The sequence below is a fragment of the Misgurnus anguillicaudatus genome, chromosome 5 (assembly GCF_027580225.2).
Source record: "Misgurnus anguillicaudatus chromosome 5, ASM2758022v2, whole genome shotgun sequence".
Classification (NCBI taxonomy): Eukaryota; Metazoa; Chordata; class Actinopteri; order Cypriniformes; family Cobitidae; genus Misgurnus; species Misgurnus anguillicaudatus.
This window is the reverse complement of record NC_073341.2, coordinates 17,740,091-17,754,194: the sequence shown is the minus strand read 5'-3', so window position 1 is coordinate 17,754,194 and position 14,104 is coordinate 17,740,091.

The following is a 14,104-nucleotide window of genomic DNA, read 5'->3' as shown; positions in this document are numbered from 1 at the left end:
ATCCTGTAAAAAACATTTATGCAATTAAGGTGGACTTTAAAGTCATTTCAACTTTGAGTTGCAGTTAACTTTGCATGATAACTGAAGCAGAAATATATTTCTGAACAAATATTTAGTGCTGCTGTGAAGCTTCGCCTCTAATGTAAGACACTTGAGAGATGGCAAGCCATATACAGTATATGCTGACATGGAGTTTGGTATATCGTGTATTACTTCTGTATCTACACTGAAAAATAAGATTTATTGAATTTAATAAAAAAAATTTAAGGTAAGTGGTTGCAATCAATTTATTTAAGCTACATTTAAACAAAAAAGATTAGTAAAGTAAAATAAAATATACAAGTTTGTTTAAATGAAGCTTAAATAAATTGATTGCAACCACTTACCTTAAAAAAATTGATTAAATTCAATGAATCATTTTTTTTTCAGTGTAGGAGCATTGCATAATTTTTGTAATAGGCCTAGATCTTGCCTTTCCGTGTCCCTGTGATAAATATAAAAGTAAAATGGTACTATATTACCTGTATGGGAAATTATTTAATAGAAATATCAATAGCAATCATTAAAATTATGTCATTACAAAGTGGTTTTTAAACTGGGGGCCGTCAGGCTAACCTACAGTTTTGGCATTTTTTGAATTATATGATGATATAATGTGGGTCATCAGATGAAATGTGTTATTGGGTTAGAACATTATTGCTCTTTCATATTTACACCTTATAAACAATTGAAATAGCTGTACATAATGTCACCCTAACGTCAATCGGTTGACGTTAAAAGCCTCAAGCTGTTAGGATGGGTTGACGAAGTCATAAATTAACGTCGTCCTGACGTCTTTTTTTGTTTTTGCTCATAAGACCTGGATATCACCATATGTGGACATGAATTTGTTTTGTTGTTTGCACCATAATACTTAATTCTGTAACTGGAACCTGTTGTACCCAAACATGGACAATTACACTGCTTCATGATCAAAGAAAAATATTTGGTTATTATATTTATTGGTTCTTCCAAAAATAACTGGAAGAAATAAAAAAGACAAACCAGAACTCAGGTCTTAGGAGGTTATTAAAGTTATATGTATTGTTGCCTTTAAAATTATTTACGTTATTGTTTTTTTCATTTATAAATCTGGTTTGATATGAACAGGTTTTAAAAAGTGTCTGCTATTTGAATAAGTATTTTAAAGGTTTTGTCATGACCAGTGGCGGCCGGTGACTTCTTGTTCAAGGGAGCACGATGTGAAGCTCGTCATGTTCAATTCAATTCAACTTTATTTATATAGCGCTTTTCAAATTTTTTTATTGTTTCAAAGCAGCTTTACATTAATAGATGTAGGAAAAAGCATAGAAAAGCGAGCGTAGTGATAATGTAACATAAGTATTAAGTTAAGCCAATGGTGGCGGACTCTCCAGGGGATAAAAAAACCCTAGGAGAAAAACCCTCCTGGCTAGTCCAGGGGGAAAACTCCTAGGAGGATAAAAACCCCTGAGAGAGATACATAAATATATATATATATAAATATCATCGGCGTATGTGAATGGGCTCGTGTGTGTGGCTCGTCATGTCAAAATATGTGCCTGCTTCAGACACTTTGAAGGGTTTTATGATAAAGGAGATGCTCGCGTTTGCCAGATACCCACTTAATCTCATGCGTAATCAGAGTTTAGTGTAAAGTTAGTGTCTATAGGTACAGCAGGTACGTATTTTGACATGATGCACATAGGTTCACATGATGCACTGAACACATATTTTGACAGGTCGAGTCACACACACGACACTCCGAAAACACATCGGCTGCCACTGGTCATGACAAAAATATTTTTTTAGTGCTGTAAATGTCAGGAGTTTCTGTCGGGACAAAAACTTGTTAACAAATAACACTGCTAATGTGGCGACTTTCTGTGTGTTGCAGCATTTATTAAAATATATCTTAAAGCCAAATCTTAGCCTTTTCACCTCCACCTTTGAATTTGTAGGGTTTTAATACTGAAGTTTTTTTTAATGTAAAATGCCTATTTGACTATACTGTTGCATTATGTTGAGGATTTATATTATGCAAATTTGTATCTAGTTTTCTTTTTCTTATATATTATTCTTCTTCCTGTTCCATTGCGGTCTATGGCAGCCCATAAAACCGTACGTAGGAAAGTTATGAAATTTGGCACACTGACGGAGGACAAATAATATCCACAGCAATTTTGGAGTCTCTATCTCAAACGTGGTACTTGAGATGCCAGTCAGGAACTGAGGGTGCATGCACAGTTTCGTTGCAGCGCCACCTAGTGGCAAGACGAATGTTTTATATGCCTATAACTTTGGCTGTGATCGACGTATTTTCATGGGACTTGTCTCCTTTGAGTTTTGAATAGTTGCCGAGGCCCGAGTCCAACGATACCAAACATGCCAGGATTCGCCTTACGGTTGCCATAGGAAGAACAATGCATTACCTTCTCAAAAAAAAGTTCTGTTGGCGTTATATTAAAATTTCCATCAGAAATGGCCGAAAATTGCAAAAAACGAAAAATTACCTTTAAATTTTGTGTTTTTTTACACATAAATGGTTATAACTCCGCAACAAAATGTGATTTTTACACCAGATTTTATACGCTAATGTATGAGCACATTCTGAGGCCACACAAATAAAATGTATGCTTGCACCACTAGATGGCCTTATAATTAAACAAAAACTTTGATATCAAGCCAGATTTATGGTCATACAACTGTTTCTTCACTAAACTAAAGTGTATAGTCAAAAAAGTAGCTGGATGTAACACAATCATGACCTGATGTTGCATGCACAATTTTGTCATTGCGCCACCTATTGGTTTTGAGAAAGAGAATGGTATTTTTTGTCTAAAACTACTGCCACAACACATCTAAAACCACGAGTCATAATGGATTATTCCTTTCATGTCTTGGACTATAATCATTGGTGGCTGCCAATTAACTCCCTAGCAACCAATTAGAATACCTTATCAACCGTTTTTGCAAGAGCTATATCTCTGCATCAGAACATCGTAGAGACATGGGGGTAGGCTCTTTAGTCCCATTAACACCACTGTAACATTTTGCGACCCAAGTATTCCCACTGCAAGCACCACTCACATTTCCTTCAGTGTTCTAGTTGTCAATGCTCCTCGAGAAGAGAGGGAGAGGTTTCACTGATTGAGAACACAGCTTTTTTTGCTGATAACTGTTATATTTTTTTGTGTGAAATCAAGAGATTTTCCTAAGTTCTCTAAACTGCTCATTCGAACTCAACTTTACTTTCTTCTGTGCCCTTTTTGGCGTGACCCCGGTAATTGATGCTTGCAGCTATATTTTAAATTGTGTTCATACTGTTGTAACGTCTGGCTGGGGTGCCAGGACTTTTGGATTTGATTCAAGGTTGCATTATGATAATTGTAATTATTAATAAATGACTTATAATTTTTCAAAAATGATGATTGGTTGTTTTAAACAGCACTATTCGGAAACCCCTCCATTCGCTACACTGTTGAATTTTTTTATTTTTAACAATTCAAGTTTGTACTGTCAGGCTGCTTTTGAAACATTTGATAAAATGATATTCAAAATGAATTTTTTTTGCAAAGATAAAGGACAAAATATGTTTGCAGCTACATATAAACAATGTTACAGGTATATTCATCCCAACTGATGGATGGAGTCAAAAGTAACAATGTGCAACTTCAAAGTGAATTATACTGAAGTCATTCTACATTTGTGCAAAATAAAGTGTGGTATTGATAGAGAGAGAGAGAGAGAGAGAGAGAGAGAGAGAGAGAGAGAGAGAATGCAAAACTCTGTGATGGTAATTAAAGGAATTGCTGAAAAAGATTTTCTGATAAAAGAGCATTAAAGCATGACCAGACTTTTGTGTTGTTCCTGACAGCACAATCTAAACCAAAAAACAGCTTTTATAAACAAGGGCAGAGCTCAACTGGCATACAGTACGTGTTGGGTCTCAACCAAAGGAATTCGTAGTCCAGGTGCTGAGTTACCCTGGCTCATCTCCCTGCAAATGGCGTGGGAAAATCCTGTTGTTTACCATCTCACAGTTCCCCTGTTAGACCAAATCATTCCAGGATCATATTCATATTTCGAACAAAATGTAAGTTACAACTACCATTGTTATAAGTTAAAACAATATTAAAGAGGTCAAATCATCAACTACAGTCTATATCACAGCTGTGCCAGTGTTTTAAGCAATTCTTTTTTATTAGCTGTTGTTTCAGATATCATATTTTCCCAAGTGGTCTTTACATGTAAAAAATGTGTGTAAACTCAAAACTTATCTGTTTAAAGGAACAAGCCGACATTTTTGGACTTTAGCTTATTCACCGTATTCCCCGGTGAGTTAGATAAGTCCATACGTACCCTTTTCATCCCGTGCATCCTGTCACTCTGTCTGACCACCCACCGCTAGCTTAGCACAAAGACTGGAAGTAAATGGCTCCAGCTAGCATACTGCTCCCAATAAGTGACAAATTGTTTAAGTTAACAAAATGGTAACGCAAGACAGGTAGGATTTAAACCAACTCAGTGACTCTCCCTGAATACCGGAATTGTTTTGCAATCAATCGAAGGGTGTAGACCAGGGGTCTCCGACCATTTTTGTGAGCAAGGGCCACCACAATGGATCTGGAGGGCTACCTTTTTGATATAGTGAACGACCTTTTTTTAGTTGTTCATATTTTTTGTCATTATTTAAAATGTTAATACATAAAAAAACTAAGCTAATATAAAAAAAATAATAAATAAGTATTAAAAAAATTTTTTTGCTTTGGCGTGCAACTCCCAGACTCTAAAAATGTAGAGAAATTCCTTTGATCCAAAGCCAGGCTTAAATGGCTGAAATGTTGCAATTTCATGTTGGTTCGATTTGCATTCACAAGGCTATTTTTGCAAACGAACCAGACTTTTTAAATACAACTCACATGCGAGTAAACTCTTCTTTAATTGGTCAGAGTTTAATTTTCTGTGATTTTGCTTAAAGTTGTCCATCAGGATTGACTGACAGCAGCTTTGCCGGATTGATTTTTGGTAACTGCGGTTATATTACGTAACTTTTGTGAGCAGAAATCAAAATATAGGTGGGACAATATTCTTAGGAATAGGTGCGCTTTGATTTTGAATGGCGTTGACGTGCTCACCAGAATTTGTCACAGATGAGCTATCAGGTACATGTTTATGGTTAAAAATGCAATAAGATAGTCTGTTCGTTGGTCTGTTTGGGTCGGATTGCTTTTAGCACTTCGAGAGTTTGTTTGCAATCGGGCCGAGACCACCTCGTTCAGCCATCTAATAATATATGGATTTGTCTGAGCTTACTAAGAAGGATGTGTGGCTGAGGAGTATTAAAGGCAGAGCCGAAGTCTACAAATAGCAGTCCAGCATAGGCTTGTTGCAGATAAAAAAATTATGTGGTTAGTAGAGCATCATCATTGTCTTTAAAGGTAAACTGATATGGGTCTAACTGTCCCTTAATATTTGACTTCAGTTTCCACACCATAAGCTTTTCCAAACACTTCATTTCAATAGAAGTCAAGGCTATTGGTCTATAATCATCGCTCTCTTGAGGAACAGGGGTATAGGAGTAATGATTGCCTTCTTCCAAAGACATGGAACCGTATGAGAGTCAATTGATCTTTGAAAAACAGGGGGCCAAGCTGGTGTAAGTTCCTCTGCACATGTTTTCCAAAAGAAATGCCGACACATCATCAGGGCCTGTTGCCTTATTAGTATTAATTCTTTTAAAAAGTTGTCTGACCTCCCCTGAACTAATTTCTATCTTTGGGACACAATCATCAATTGTTATGGTATTAGTTACACTGTCCCTTTCTAAGGAAAAATTACATGAATCAAACCTGATGTAAAAGTTATTCTGATCATTGCCATAATGTTGCCATATATTGTATACAGTGGTTTCCTGGTGGAAGTCATATTTGTAATGGATTTCATGGTATCCCAAAGTTTAGCACACAAGTTATTCTCTATAGATTCTTTATATTGATCTTTAGCTCGGTTCATTTTCACTTATAGCTCCCTTTGCACTGATTTTAATTTCATGAAATTTTTCGCTTAATACCGTTCTTGATGTCTAATATAGGACTTGTTGTTATGATAGATTTTTATTGTCCTTTAGAGTATCACAGCATCCACATCAAAGTTAATATAAGGTGTAATGACTTCTGTGGATTTATTCAAATCTGACTCATGGAAAAAGTCCCAGACTTTTATTTTTTTTGGAGAATTACAACAGATCATTGCAATCACTTTGTTCTTGTTTTGCTCTTTAATGACATTGTTTTAGTGATTCATAAATGGGTATGAAAAACCAGTTTGACTCATCCATCAGACACTTGTCTGTCTTTTTGTAAGTTTGTTAAGGGTGATGATTACATAATTTGTACAACCAATTACTCAGATTATTTACAGTAGTTTACCATTATTAAAAATTATAATAAAAACTCAAACATTATCTGTCAATTAAAAGTTTGAATGTTATTTTAAGTATTATGTCACACTGTAAAAAAATGTAGCATTTTTGTCAAATCAACATATATTTTTATGCTACTTAACTTAAAAAATAACTTTTACTAGTTTTTATAAGTTATGTCAACTATTCACAGGTCAAAACTTAAAATAGTATGTTGAATTGACTTGCAAAACCAAGTTGTTTTAGCTTCATGCGGCATTTTTTATGGTCCAATAATGACAAAATAAAGAAAATCTGTTTTTTTTTACAGGAAAATACCATATTATTTGTACAACATTTTTTTCTGCTTTCTTAAATTACATATGATTTTATGTAAATTTGCAATCTAAATCTGTAGTTAAATGTGTTGTTCATTATACTGTATAAAAATAGATAACCATATGACAATTTAACATGAAAAAACACAAAAATGTAAATAATATCTGTTTTATAATTAATTTATTGTAAAAAAAGTATATAGACCAAAGATGTAATAATGATTGGTGATTCATTTAAGATATTTTCTAAGCTAATGATATTTACTATTACCTAACCCAACCAAACATAGTCATCACAAAAAGGTGCAAACCCAGTAAGGGTAGTACAGGTCACTGAGAACACTTAACTTATAATAAGTGCATATGAAGAGTTTCGTTGCAAAACGAGATAAATCCATTTTTTAACATTTTTGTCAAAACATGTTTATTATTATGTTATCATGTTATTATTTTGTTTTATGGTGCTACTTAGCTGTCTTTTTAAAGTTATGAAGGTTTAAATCAAAACAAACCAACTGCAGTTGCATTGAAATTAATTGGATTCCACAACCAAAAAACGAGATTTCTGAACAATTCAAAAAATGGTGGTTATCTCGTTTTGCAACGAAACTCTTCATATATTAACTAATTTCATTGTCTATTTCAAGATTCAAGATAACTTTATTGGTCCCGAAGGAAATTTGTCTTTGTCTAGGCTGCCACATAAAACATCCAATTATAGTACAGAACAAACACAATACAGACACTACCACTGAATTCACATTGCATTACATCCTAAATTTTGAAGATTTACTGATAAAGGAATGAAAGAATTCTTCTACCTATTCATGTATCTTTTCCTATATAGCGTCTGAAGGGAGTTGATCATATTCAGGGTACAGAAAATGGGAGTAGCTATCCTGTACCCTAAAATTTCAGTATCATCAGAAAACTTTACAATAAAAGTGTTGGAATGACTGCTTATACAATTGTTTGTATATAACGTAAACAAAATGGGAGAACTCACATATCCCAGAGGAACACCTGTATTGATGACTTTAGACTCAGATAATGTCTGGTTCAATCAGGTCCTGTTGGTCAAAAAATAAAAAATAAATCACCTAATAATATATGGATTAACAGACATTTGTCTGAGTTTACTAAAAAGGATGTGTGGCTGAGGATTATTAAAAGCAGAGCGGAAGTCTACAATAACAGTCCAGCGTAGGCTTTGGGGTTTTCAAAATGTTGCAGAAATAAAAATGTAATATGGTTAGTAGTAGAGCATCATCGTTACCTTTTTTTACAGTTTCCACACCATAAGCTTTTCCAAACACTTAATTTTAATAGAAGTCAAGGCTACTGGTCTATCATCATCGCTTTCTTGAGCAACAGGGGTATAGGAGTAATAATTGCCATCTTCCAAAAAGATGGAACTGTATAAGAGTCAATTGACCTTTGAATGACATGGACCCAAGCTGGTGTAAGTTCCTCTGCACATGTTTTTTTTTTTTTTAAAGAAATGCTGACACATCATCATGGCCTGTTGCCTTATTAGATTTAACTCTTTTAAAAAGTCCTCTGATCTTCCTTAAATCAATGTCTATCTTTGAAACATCATCAATTATTATGGTATTAATTACACTGTCCCGTTCTATTGAAAAATGTCATGAATCAAACCTGATGTAAAAGTTATCCAGATCATTACCATAATGTTGCCATATATTGTATACAGTGGATTCCTGGTGGAAGTCATATTTGTAATGGATTTCATGGTATTCCAAAGTTTTGCACATAAGTTATTCTCTATAGATTCTTTATTTTGATCTTTAGCTCTGTTCATTTTCACTTCATTTGCACTGATTTTAATTTCACCCGATCTTTATTCCTGAAAGCCAGCCTCTTTTTCACTTAATACAGTCCTTGATGTCCTTAGTAATATAGGGCTTGTTGTTAGGATCGATTTTTATTGTCCTTTGGAGTATCACAGCATCCACACAGAAGTTAATATAAGCTGTAATGACTTTTGTGGATTTATTCAAATCTGACTCATGGAAAAAGTCCCAGACTTTTAAGTTTTTGGAGAATTACAACAGATCATTGCAATCACTTTGTTCTTGTTTTGCTCTATAATGACATTGTTTTAGTGATTCATAAATGGGTATGAAAAACCAGTTTGACTCATCCTTCAGACACTTGTCTGTCTTTTTGTAAGTGTAAGGGTGATGATTAGATAATTTGTACAACCAATAACTCAAAATATTTACAGTGGTTTACCATTATTAAAAATTATAATAAAAACTCAAACATTATCTGTCAATTAAAAGTTTGAATTTTATTTTAAGTATTATTTCCACTGTAAAAATGTGGCATTTTTGTCAAATCAACATATATTTTTATGCTACTTTAACTTAAAAAAAATAATTCAACTAGTTTTTATAAGTCCAACTACAGGTCAAAACTTGAAATAGTACGTTCAATTGATTTGCAAAACCAAGTTGTTTTAACTTCATGCTGCATTTTTTTTTATATATTGCATTAATGATAAAATACAGAAAATCTATGTTTTTATACAGGAAAATACCATATTATTTGTACAATATTTTTACTTAAATTAAACACAAGTTACAATTAAAATCTGTAGTTAAATTTGTCGTTCATTATATATAAAAATACATAACCAATTAAACAATTTAACATGAAAAAACACAAAAATGTAAAATAATAGGTTTTATATTTCATTTATTGTAAAAAGTATATACACTGAAAAAATGATTCCTTGAATTTAATAAAAAATTTTAAGGTAAGTGGTTGAAATCAATTTATTTATGCTACATTTAAACAAAAAAGATAAGTAAAGTAAAATAAAATATAAAACGTTTGTTTAAATGTAGATTAAATAAATTGATTGCAACCACTTACCTTAAAAAAATTTATAAAATTCAATGAATCTTTTTTTTCAGTGTAGACCGAACATGTAATAATGATTGGTGATTCATTTAAGATATTTTCTAAGCTAAATATATTTACTATTACCTAACCCAACTAAACGTAGTCATCTCAAAAAGGTGCAACCCCAGTAAACACATGAGATCACGTAGTGAGAGACATCACCTCTTACTGTGAGATTCTCATTGTGAGTAATATGCAAGCTCACTTTTAATTCAAAATGTTGAGTTTATGGTATGCACTCATAACACGTGAGGTCACGATGTGAGGTCAAAGCAGTGCACTCATAATTGGGTCATGATGTGATTTCACAGCTCACTCACTCTGTCTGTCATTGTTTATTTTATTTTCGTTAGCAACAAGTCAGATCGTGCTCCCTTAAGCTGTAACTTCTTAAAATAGCACAAATAAAGAAAAACCCTATTACCACATCACTCTGGAAGTTATGGGTAATAGAGTGTCCTTGATACTATGTATACCCCATGACATGCCTGGTGTAGACATTCCCTAGCAATCTATGTGTTGAAGTGCACGTTGACTCGAAAAATGATGCAGAAGTAGCCTATAAATAGATGCAATGTAGGTCCTACACAAAATTATAATGGACCCTTGGTGGATTTTCTACAGTGGTGCAGGCTGTACGAATGCCGAAATGACTAAAGAAACGTTAACAGCAAGATGGTGTAAAACTGTGTAATATCATTCTGAAATTTGAATGTTGAGTTCATAGGAAAAAATAAGTGTGCATTATATACCACAAAGACATGGCTTCAACAAGCCTATAAATAAATCTTCTAGAAAGGTCAGACTTGGAGTTAAAAGTGACACAGACTTGTGTTGTCCAAGCGTCATGGCCTATGGTGGTTAAAGAGTCAGACTTATTTGTAACACATAGGTTGTTGGTTTGATTTCCACAGCTGGCAGGAAGTAACTGAAGTATTTTGATATATACAGTGATTGTTGCCCAATATTTGTGTCTGTGTGTGGAATGCGTGTGTTTATGACTCACGGGTCATCCACCATAGTGGATGGGTAAAATGACAATCATGTCTCTTTCACTTTTATTTCTTTGAAATACTGAAATTTAATTTGAGATTAAACTATAATGGGCAGGCCATTAGCCTTACCTCAGAAATCCCAGAGGTCACCACTCAGCTATAACATTACATCTATTGTAAAGATCCCTCCTGAATCCTTAGAGAAAACACATAGAATTCCTACGTTTTCCCAGCAGAACATGTTGTCTCCCTTTGGCTTTATACACAGTGTAAAGATTTCTGTAAAAACAGATGAGCTAATAAAAAAACTGTTGTGATTTCTTAGCTATTAGAGGTGCTTTCTGGCACTGTGACACTAGATGGCAGCAAAATAACAGTTTTATATAAATTTACACGTCGAATTATCTCCAATTGCTTCATGCTAAAAAAAATCCTAGATCAGATGTTTTATAAAATAAACTTACATACACTTTACATTGAAACCTTTTACATCAACATATAAGCTAAATTATTAATTAGTAATGCTTTATTTGTCTGTTTGTATTCAAATACGTCCAAAATATTACAATCTTCTGTGATTTTATAACATGTTTACAATTTGAAAATTACATAGCAATTTAATTTCTAAACTACATTGACAATGTTACCCAGGTGAAAAGTAGTACACTTCCATAGTGTACTTAAAGTGCTTTATTTTCGCGCACTAATTTTGTACTTCATATACTAAAAATTAATCTTTAGTACTTCTTAAAATGTTCTTAAGATTATCTTCACTGTGCTATTTAGAGACACCATGAATATGAACTAAAATGCACCTCTACTATCTCTGTATTAAAATGTATTTAGTTAACACTTGTATTAAACTTGAACTCAACTTTCATACAAAGATGGGTTCAAGTTTACTGCAAGTGGCACCCAAATACATTTTTAAATACATTTTAGCACATTTTAGTTCATATTTATGGTGTCTCAAAATAGCACAGTGAAGTACACTTAGATGATCTTAAGAAAATCTTAAGAAGTACTAAAGATGAATTTTATAAAATTAGTGTGCGAAAATACAGCACTTTAAAGGTGGAATACGTAGAATTCGCCTCTAGATGGTGCCAAAACGACAATAACAACAAATGACGTAGATTACTGACGCTTTGAAGCAGCGTGAAAATATGGGATTTGTAGTCTTAAACTCAACCGCTGATGGCCATTAGTCAGACGCGAACGAGAAATCACGATAAGGTAATCAAGTCTTATAAATGTTGTGTTTGATTAAGTAAGGTTATATTTGATGTTCAAAACGAAATTGTCAGTCATAAATGTTACAGTATGAGTCCAAATTTGATGGTGTGTTAACCCAGCACAGAATAAGTGTTCAAACTTACAATCTAAAATGATTTTTCACATAATGAATGTATTGACAGTACAAATCTTATTGTGAGGTTATGATGTAAAATTATTATAGACTGTACACAGTACCAAACTCTATTAGTAAGTATCTTATTGCTGTACAATACTTCTTGATGTGCATTATATCGTCCACGGGAAGATGCACTGATTACAATCTACACACTAATGTTGTGATCGATATAATAGCATACGATTTTTGAAGAGTTATGAATCAAAACAACTTACCCGTCGGGTAAAATGCAGGCAAGATCAGCATCACTGTCTAACGTTAGTTAAAGTCGCCATGAAACGGAAGTAGCGATTGCCTTATTTTCCCCGTGGTGACGTATATCCGAATGAAACGGCTTTTGAGATGAAATAAGGCAGGGCTGGATTTGAATTTGTCCATCGAGATCTGATTGGATCGTTTGAAGTTGGGTCGTGTTGCTAATTGCTAATCGCTGCGATCCTCTCCCGTGCTGCGTCCGAAACCGCCTACTACATACTATATAGTACGCGAAAAGCAGTAGGCGAGGCGAGTAGTATGTCCGAATACATAGTATTCAAAAAACAGTATGCGAAAAGTACCCGGATGACCTACTACTTGCGGTTAGATTTTGCAGTGTGCATACGATGGACGCTTCACTATCCCATGATGCCCCAGACGAGGAGTTATCCAACGAAGAAGAAGAGGCACGCTGCTGTTTTTGCGCTGAAATGACATGACGTGATGACGACGTATGTCACGTGATGTAGCAACATGGCGGATGTAGTACGTCCGAATCTCATTCATACTACCAGGATTCATACTATACAGAACCTACTGTTTTAATGCCAAGTAAGTAGGTACTTCATCTAATTCAGTACCTACTATACAGTATGCGGTTTCGGACGCAGCCCAGGTGTCATGAGCAATTCGGTCCCCCCGGGCAATTCGCTCTCCCCTAGGACCCCGATTGGTACCTAACACTAATGCCTGCTCAAAAATGTGTGATTGCGATATCTCGTCTGCGTAAGCGGTCTAGCAAGCTAATTACGTTGTACAAAATAGAAGCATAAACATTTTTTTAAATAAAAGTTAACCAATAAACTAATATTCATGTTGCAGACACGTCAGTACTTTTGTGTCATCATCTGCTTTACAAAAACCATACTTTTATTTTTACAAATTAAAAATTTACATACCTTACGGAATATATTTTTTTAATAGTAAAAGTGTAGTAATCATGGGTTATAATAATTTAAATGTGTGATTCAACTATGTAGTAATCATGTTTTGTATAAGTAATTAATGAGTAAGTAATTGTATAGTAACGTTAGACAGTAAAAAGTGGAAATGGTACAGAATATAATATCTAAATAATATGACACAAGCAATGTGTAGATCTCCCACCTATCCTCATTTATATACTACTATATGAAACATCATTTAAAAGACATCAATTGTAATTTTAATAAGGTTAACTACATTAATCATAACGCGATTTTGTAGGAATTGTAATAAGGCGCTAAGAAAACTACCCATGAGGAATTTTTCCAGCCAATGGAATCACGCGGGGGTCCTAGGGGAGACGGAATTGCTCGGGGGGACCGAATTGCTCATGACACCGGACCCCGCCCACCTGCCATACTTTTGACCGGAAGTGAAGAGAGATCGTTTTGAGGAGGGGAGGAGATTTACATTTTTGATTAAAGATTATGAGCACACAGGAATTTTTAAAAAATAATGAAGCTCACAGATAAGTCATTTGTTAATAATCCCACAATATTAAAAATATATATATAGTTTTTCATTTCAATTTTATTGCGACTTTAAATGTTGTCGTGAAGCTCTCTTTATCCAGATAATGCAACACCGATATTGATCCTCATTCTTTTTCTCATCTTGTTCCAAACTCTTCTCGGGTCGTTTGATTGGTTCGTATGCTTACGGGAGCTGTCTTTGCTGACACAACCAGCGACAGACTGGTAAAGAGTAATCTTAGTCTATAAACAAGCGCATAGCCCCGATTTGTACAAAACGTCAGTAAAGGCGG